We start from the raw sequence: 8,553 nt of genomic DNA on the forward strand, positions 1-8,553 counted from the left end.
AAAAGATTGACATTGATTTAGCATTTAAATAATTCAATGTGAAGGATGTGGAGGCTGTAAAATAAATCATAGAAACTAAAGACAATTTCATTAAATAAAATGAAAATGAAACAATATACCAATTTGGGGGGATACAGCCAAAGTTTTCATCAATGGAAATAGGAAAAAAATATTCCAAGTCAGTAATAAGTATAAAATGAAAATTAAAGCAACTCTCAGGTTCTACCTCACACCCATCAGAAAAGAAAGAAGGACAAAAAAGGAAAATGACAGTTGTTGAAGGGGCTGTGGGAAAACAGGAACATTAATGCACTGTTGGTAGAGCTGTGAATTTCACTTTCTATTCTGGAAAGCAATTTGGAATTTTGTCAAAAACTCACTAAGCTGTATACCTGGCAATACCACTACTAAGCGTATACTTCCAAAGAGATCAAAGAAAGAAGGAAAGGCTCTATATATACAAAAAAAAAAATTTATAGTGGCCACTGATGAAGCACCCTACTCATTCCCTATTAGAGAGATGATGGACTCAAGATGCAGAATGAGACATCCATTTTTGGACATGACCAAAGTGGAAATTGTTTTTTTCTTGACTATGCATATTTGATGCAAGGGGTGTATTTTTTTTTTTCTGTTTTATAGTGGTGTTGGGGCAAGAGGGAAGGAGAGTGCTCATTTAAAAATAAAACAAACAAAAAAAACCCTTATTACTTCCTGAGAAACTATTCCACTTTGGGCCTGTAAGGTCATGCTAGATTATCACTGCCAGTCCCAATAGCTTCCAAGGTCTCTCCTATGGGTTTTATACCCCTTTGGAGCTTCTCAGGGATGCCATCCATGGTTACTGCCTGGAGATACAGAGCCTCACAGCCTATACCTGTCTCTGGCTGCTTGTACTAGAAGGCTTTTGGCTTGCTTGTCTGCAGAGTGCAGGCAAACAACTCAGATAACATTAACTACTTAAAGGAAAAATGAATTAAACTTTACAGAGACATATACAGCAAAACAAAGATTATTGGGATCTTCAATGTGTCCCTTTTAGGCCTAGGCAAGTCTTAAAAAAAGGATTAATAATAAAGAAATTAAGGGCCTGAATACAGTCTTTTAAAGTTTTGTTATGATGTATTTTTGGTGATTATTTAATGGATATCATTAGGAGTGTGCATAAATCTTAGGCGTATTTTAAAAAAATCAACCATGTACTAAAGCATAATGATACAAACAAATGCAGAGGAAGAAATATCAAACATTTTCTTCATTGACAACAATGCAATTAAATTGATATTCAATTAGGGGAATTTGAAGAAAGGATTCAGACAAATGGAGCCTAAATAATATAACCCTAAATAATGAATGGGTCAAGGAACAAACCACAAAAACAATAAAAATTAAGAGTTGAGTTCAAAAGTCCTTTCCAACTCAAAATTCGTCATTCAGAGGTAGAATGAGATATGTATAATACTTTTATTCCAGGCATTTTATATCCTGTGCAAAGACACAGAATTGAGTGTTGGAATAATGAGTTCACTGAAAAACTAATATCCAATATACCATGGATATTAAATTGGTCTATTTATGTATTTAAAAGAAAAGAAAAAGGGATATACCCTTCTTAAATCTAGAGGAGTTATCAATAATATGTTAATCAATAACTGAATATGGTAAAAGGATACAATGATGCATATGCCAGTCTGCTCCACTGATGATCCAATTTCTCAGGTGTCTCTTTTGGTCCATGAGAGGCAAAGCAATATATGCAGTAGGAACAAGGAAACAAATAAATAACAACTACCAGAAAGAGAGAAAGAAAGAAAGGAAGGGATGAAGGAAAAGGAAGGAAGGAAGGAAGGAAGGAAGGAAGGAAGGAAGGAAGGAAGGAAGGAAGGAAAGAAGGAAGGAAGGAAGGAAGGAAGGAAGGAAGGAAGGAAGGAAGGAAGGAAGGAAGGAAGGAAGGAAGGAAGGAAGGAAAGAACCTAGATAGATTTATAGGCAGAAATGTACTGGTGGCAGCTAGAACTGGCTTCTGAGAGTTGATTGTCAAATTTCAGCATGAGCATTTACTCCTTAGGAATTGATAAATGATACAAAATAGGACTTGCCATTTTTTGATTGGCTAGACTTAATAAAGTGATTGAGAAAATATTATTAATGTAAATTAAACTTGAAACATTTTTCAACATACCCTTGATTATAAGTTATCCCCAAGAAGCAGCATTGGTTAAGGATAGCTTTGTTTTATAATCAGGAGAGGAAAATGAGCCAGAGCTTTTTTAATAATGCTTCTATAAGCACCATGCAGTTTTTGAATATACCAATCCTGAGTAATCTACATAAGGATAGTCACAAATATTAGTAGAATTCCACAGTACGGAACATATTGGATCCCCCAATAGAATTTCTTTTTTGGCATTTGTATCCCTATATACTTAGCACAGAGCAGAAGCTTAATAGATGTTTCAATGAATTGTTTAATTTTATGTGATGGCAGAAACTACCATGTATTTCTCAATCATTCCAGAATTAAGGCATGTTAGAGCTAGAAGAATACAAATATAAAACTAAATTTACTTTTTAAAAAAGTTATCTGCATTTAAGATTTAAAAATTATTATACCCTGGTCTTATTAATATACTTTGGCTTTTTCCATATTTAGCACAAATTCTGGAGATTTTGTTTGAGTCAACTTGTTATCAGAAAGATTTATCAGTGTTATCATGGAGAGTAATGATGTAAATAATCCTTAACATTAGATGTAATCTAAAATCAATATTTGACTTTAGAATGTATCATCTATCCCTTCTCCAGTAGCCATTTGTTTCTTCCTACTGATATTTTGCTTACACTAACATAAAACTTGTTCTTGTTATTTGGACAATTTTCAAGTTGAAGGAAAATTTGATGGGGTAATAGGAAGATACTATGGCAGCATATATGGAATGAACCCCATGTGGAATGGATCACTGGATATGAAGTCCAAGAACCTGGAGTTGTGTATTGATTATGATGCTTACTACTTTGGGGAAATTAACTTGACCTCCCTGGGCCCAGGTTTCCATAAGGGAGGGGGGTAGGCTAGATGACCCCTAATTCAGTTCCAAATCTAAATTTAATGATCCTCAGAATGTTAAGGTCCATTAATGTCAAGTACCTAAGCTAATTAGTAATAGAGCTAGAGGTACAGCATAAGAATCTTCCACTCTAGCATATTATACCTTTCTGTCTTCATAAGAAATATGTCAAATAGTATATTACAGCTAAATATATGACATGACAATATATTAAATTTCTTAAGTTCCTAGCTTATGTGTTTGTGTGTGTGAGAGAGAGAAAAAGAGAGAGACACAGAGAGACAGAGACAGAGACAGACAGAGAGAGAGAGAGAGAGAGAGAAAGGGAGGGAGAGAGAGAGGGAGAGGGAGAGAGAGAGAGAGAGAGAGAGAGAGAGAGAGAGAGAGAGAGAGAGAGAGAGAGAGAGACTGAGAGAGAGATTCTCTATGAAGTCAGGAGCTATGTTACAGAAATTAGAGCTGAAAATTTCCCTTAAATAGTCTTAGAAATCATTAGTTTGGGCACAACTAAAATTTGAAAAGGCTTCCTAGGCTATGATAACTATTTGTAGATGCACTGTGAGCATCACACACCCACACACACATGCACACAAACTTACACACATGCAGATATACACACAAACATGCATACATACATACTTGCACACACAAACATACCAAAGCCCAGTTGCATTTTTTTTTTATCTTTCTTCTTAGCAAGGACATGGAATAATTCCAAGGAGTGAGCAAGTAGCTGGCACCAAACAAATTGTTAAGCATGTTGGTATAAAAGGACCTGTTTAGTGGTGACATTCAAGGCCAGGCTCCACACAGTCCTGCTTCCTGGTGAAACTGGTTGAGAGAAGGGGGAGGGATAGAGAGGAGGAAGACACAACAATAGAGAAATGAGTACTGTAATTTATTTTGGAGGCCATTTAGGTTGTTTATCCCAAACTACATTTTGATTCCAGTTACAGTTTAATTATGAGTATTTGTTCTCTAACAGAGACTAAACAAAGGGTAACTATTTTCTTTTATCTTTTTCTTTGTTATGAAAATTCCAGTTTCATGTTTGCCTCTCCTCTCTCCTTAAATAGTGTCTTATGCTATCTGAAAGTATTCAGCAAAATTTCAGCTCATTCTGGTGGAACAGCTAAGACAAAGCGATAAGGAGAAAGATCAAAAGTTCTCTGTGTAGAAGATGTAATGCATGACTTATTTAACCATGTAGTGAACACCTTTACTATGTTCCTTGCTTATTAGTCTCTTGGAATAAATGTTATGGAAAAATGAGATATTACTTGTATATAATCTAGAACAAAATAAAGACAACCTTTGACACCTACCCACCCTTATGTTCCCTTTCCCCTCCCCCCACCAGCAAGAATATTATGGTTTTAATCCATACAGAATTCTAGAATCTAAAATGTTAAGGTTAAAGCATTTTAAATTTACATCAGAAATAATAGGATCTAGTGGGGAAAAAAAACTTAGATGTAAATTACCCCCTTTATGGGACTTGGTAAAATACAAATAGTAATGAATGGGGTTGGCCCAAAGTATAGATGTGGGCATCCCTTTCTTATTTTGGAGATTCTAAAAGCTTGAATAGAAGAGAAAGGGCAGAAAAAAATTAAAAAACAAACAATAAGAAATAAGGACTAATATTATAGTCAACTAAGATTTCACACACCCTTAATATAAACAAGGAGTCAACAAAGTCACAATTTGGTTTGTATTTTCACTTGATTTAAATAATTAGTTCTATCTAAATGGCCATTTAGATAGAACTAATTATTTAAATCAAGTGAAGGTTAAATCAAGTGAAGATGAGTAGGAGCAGATCTTATTTGAAAAGTAGGTCTTACTTTTTCAGCATACCAAATAATATCCAACCCTAAAGTAAACCAAAAGCAACAAAAAAAGGTAAAACAGCTTCTTTGATACACTTGAATTATTTCTTTTCTTTTCTTTTAGTGGAGCATGCAGCGTACATGATTCTTGAATGCCAAATTTAGTGTGGATGGTTTTGGAAAATCCCTTGTCAGGAAAATGCAGCCCTAGTCCCCATCCAGGGCATTCTCTGCCAACACACCAGGTAGGATTCATAAGTCAAGTAACACAGTACTTAACCAGGATACCATAGTGCAGCAAATAGCAAAGAAAATCAGGTAATAGAATTGTTCTCATTCCCCATTATAAGAAGGGGTAAAATCTCTCTGACTCCTACATTAGCACAGAAAGGAACTCTCCTTAGACAACTTATGCTCCAAGGTGGGTAAGGTTAGCATGGTTGGAATTCATGACTGTGTCTTCTAAGAGTCTGTGATGCTTTGCTGTGGCTTCACTATGCCTCATTAGCTGCTGTACCTCACCTCTGGAACTAGCATTAACTTCTTCTTTGTTATGTTTCTTCTCCCTTCTGCTGAAGCAGTTTCCTGTTGCTCTCGCTTTTCCATTAGCATCATCTTTTCTTGTCTAAGCCCATATGAAGGGGGTGGGAAGAGGAGACCAATACCATATCTTCAGCGCTTTAGTTAAGAGGCAGAAGAAAGGTAGCTATCAAGAACATTTATTTTTCCTTTATTCACTTTGAACTGTAACAGAAAGTCATCTACCTCTTGCTATTGTCTAGATTAGGGCTAGTGGTTTCCTTCCGCTTTCTACTGTGTCCCTGGCAACTAGAAACCGATACACGGGAATTACTTTGAAACTGTTTCATGTTGGATTGGACAAGATGTCCTCTATGAATAGGAATCAATTAATCAGTCAACCAAACCTTGCACTGCTGTGACTGAGTGCTTCTCCTAGGAAAGGAAGAGAAGCATATAACCTTGCAAACAATATCTCATCTTAAACAAGTGCCTAATTAGAGATTCTTGTAGGGCAGATTGATTGGGATATATAATAATAATCTAACCAGAGAATAAAAGAAAGGTATAGTATGGAAAGAGCCTACATTTTTCTTGTTTTGGCTGAGGGAGTCCCTTTATTAGCGCTTTTTTGCTATTAGCATTAGCAGCCTCAGCCTGCTATTTTTGGATGAGGTACTTTTGTCTTTTTCTCTCTCCTTTTTATTTTTCTCTCTCTTTTCTCTTTCATTCCTTATCTCTTTCTTAATATTATTGTATTAAATGTTTGGTTCACTTTTTCCACGTGCTTTGAAAATGAAACAGAAATTATAGTCAAGAGTCAGATAAGTAACATAAATTGGCTGGAAGACATTGGAAAGTCAAACAACCTGTGACCTGTCCTGTAGAGAACAGAAGGGTGTCCAGAGAGTAGACCTAGTGGCTAGTGACTTACTCCTTAGGAAGCAGATGTCCAGGGTCTGTCTAGAGGGGTGCTTGGAAAGCAGGGATCTGTTGTTTAAGGAGAGGTCATCCAGAGAAGTCAAAGAAGGTTGATATAGGCAGAGAAAGCAACATGTTGACTCCAGGTTTAATCTAACAACCTGGCTGAAGGGTGGAGTGAGAGAGTAGATATATGGCTAGAGTTCTAGCCAATTATTGCATCATAAATTGGCATTTTCATGCACCTGTCTCTCCTTCATCAACTACTTTATTGGTTTGATAACATAACATCTGTGACATTTGGTATCCTGTTCAATATCCCCAGAGCTACTCTTACATTCCAACTGATGATTGCTCTGAGGAATTTGCATTTCTACTTGTTCTGTTTCCTTGTGCTTTCATGTTGTATGCCTTGAGTCTTTATACTTATCTGAAAAATCCCCCTTGTAGTTCAGATTTGCAAGAGAGGAAACTGTTTCCTTCACAGTGTATAACGACTCTGCTATGTGTCTCAATGACACTGATGTTTGAAGTTTATTCTAATCCTGACACACAACTATATTGGGAGGGATTTCGGTATATGCAGAGTCCATTTCAAACTGCCAAACCCTTGTAGTCTCCTCAGCTTGTCAACAGGAAGTGGGTGTTCCTTGACCCTAAAGCCTTTGGAATTGATAGTATTTGAAGAAAACAGTGAATGAGATTTCCTAACGTCTATTCCCAGAATTTAACTCCTGGGGGTGGGAACTGAGCACCCTCAACGGAGAGTCTCCATTTAGCCTTGGCATAGGATTCTTTTTCATTGTCCTATAATCTGTAATGGATCATCTGTATGGTGCAACACAAGCAACATCTGTTCAAAACTTTTTTTTAAGCAGTTAAAAGGAATTGCTTGCTAACAATTTAAAATTGAATTGGATTGATGAGAGACAAGGTTCATTTTTAAATGCTGAGTGAACACATATTTTCTCTATTTTCTATTTTACACATACCTCAATGGCAATTTCCTACTTTTTTTTGGAGGGGTGGAGGTAAGCAGAAGGGAAAAAAGCAAACTAGCGATTTCATTGCCATAGGGAGTTCCCTTCAGGGGACTCTCTCTGCCAGTGCCCATCTGAACCTGCTTTGAAATTTATAATTTTTGAGAGTTGCCTGGGGTGCTGAGAGGTTAAATCTGCAGCCATTATGTGTCATCCAAGGTAGGACTTGAACCCAGGACTTCCGACTCTAAAGCCAGCCCTTGATTCACTATTACACATTGACTCTCAATTACAGCCTATTAAATTAGTGTGAGAATAGTAAAATAATGCCAAAGGTAATCGATTGTGATTTTTAACTCACCTCCTACAGGAAAACTACTAAATGACTTCATAATTACTTTTACTGCCAGACAAAAAGGAGCAAGTTTGAATATCCTCATTAGTACATTAGCACAATGACTGATGAAAGAAGAATTGAAAGAAGATGTCACCAGAGAAATATCATCCCCTTCCAAAAACATTACTTCAAAATATGATGTGCTAGATGGAAGGCTCAATGTAGAGAGTCAGATGGCATGGATTTGAATTCCAATTCTGCTACTCATTGTCACTTTGACCCTGGGCAAATGACTTCATGTCTTTAAGCCTCAATTTCCTCACCTGTACGATGAAGGATTTGGATAACTAGATGGAATCAAATGTTACTTCCAGCTCTATATCCAAGATCACCCATTAGAAAAAAGGTTCTTTGCTTAGAAATAGTGTGTTGGCTTAAAAAAAAAATCATCCGATCAGCTGAATTTTAACATTGTGGCTAAGGGCATAGTTAATCCAAGAGATATTTGGAAATCTATTTCATTGGTATACAATCTAATAAATAAACACTGTATTTATATGGTATCTACTATCTTAATATATTACTATTTTATATTCATCATCATTGAACAGGCAATCTAGCCTAGGTAAAGTAGCAAGGTACCTTGAAGGAGAGACAGGAGGCAGTATATGCCAGGCTGATCAAACCACCACCTCCTCTTTGATCTTCATAAAGACAGCCCAAGACCCTGAGCCCCAGAGTCTTGGGAAGAGCAGTTTCCCTACAGATGAGTGGAACTATTTCCAACTCAGGTGTTTGAGTGATTATCAAAGGGGTACAAACAACGGTTTGCTGGAGGCAGAATGAAGTGGCTCTTAAGTCAATTGTTAAACTTTCAGTTTGAACACTTGTACCTT

General features: G+C 36.5%; 1 long non-coding RNA gene across 1 annotated transcript; it reads right to left on the bottom strand.

Annotated features, from left to right (window-relative positions):
- Positions 1-1,240: 1,240 nt before the first annotated feature.
- LOC110222253 (uncharacterized) lies at positions 1,241-1,813 on the bottom strand. The gene is made up of 2 exons (XR_002328327.2): positions 1,674-1,813; positions 1,241-1,342 (listed from the first exon to the last, which is right to left on the bottom strand). It is a non-coding gene; the product is annotated as an uncharacterized LOC110222253 (long non-coding RNA).
- Between the last annotated feature and the right edge of the window lie 6,740 nt (positions 1,814-8,553).

The sequence above is a fragment of the Phascolarctos cinereus genome, unplaced genomic scaffold (genome assembly GCF_003287225.1).
Source record: "Phascolarctos cinereus isolate Bilbo 61053 unplaced genomic scaffold, phaCin_HiC Scaffold_4;HRSCAF=312, whole genome shotgun sequence".
Classification (NCBI taxonomy): Eukaryota; Metazoa; Chordata; class Mammalia; order Diprotodontia; family Phascolarctidae; genus Phascolarctos; species Phascolarctos cinereus.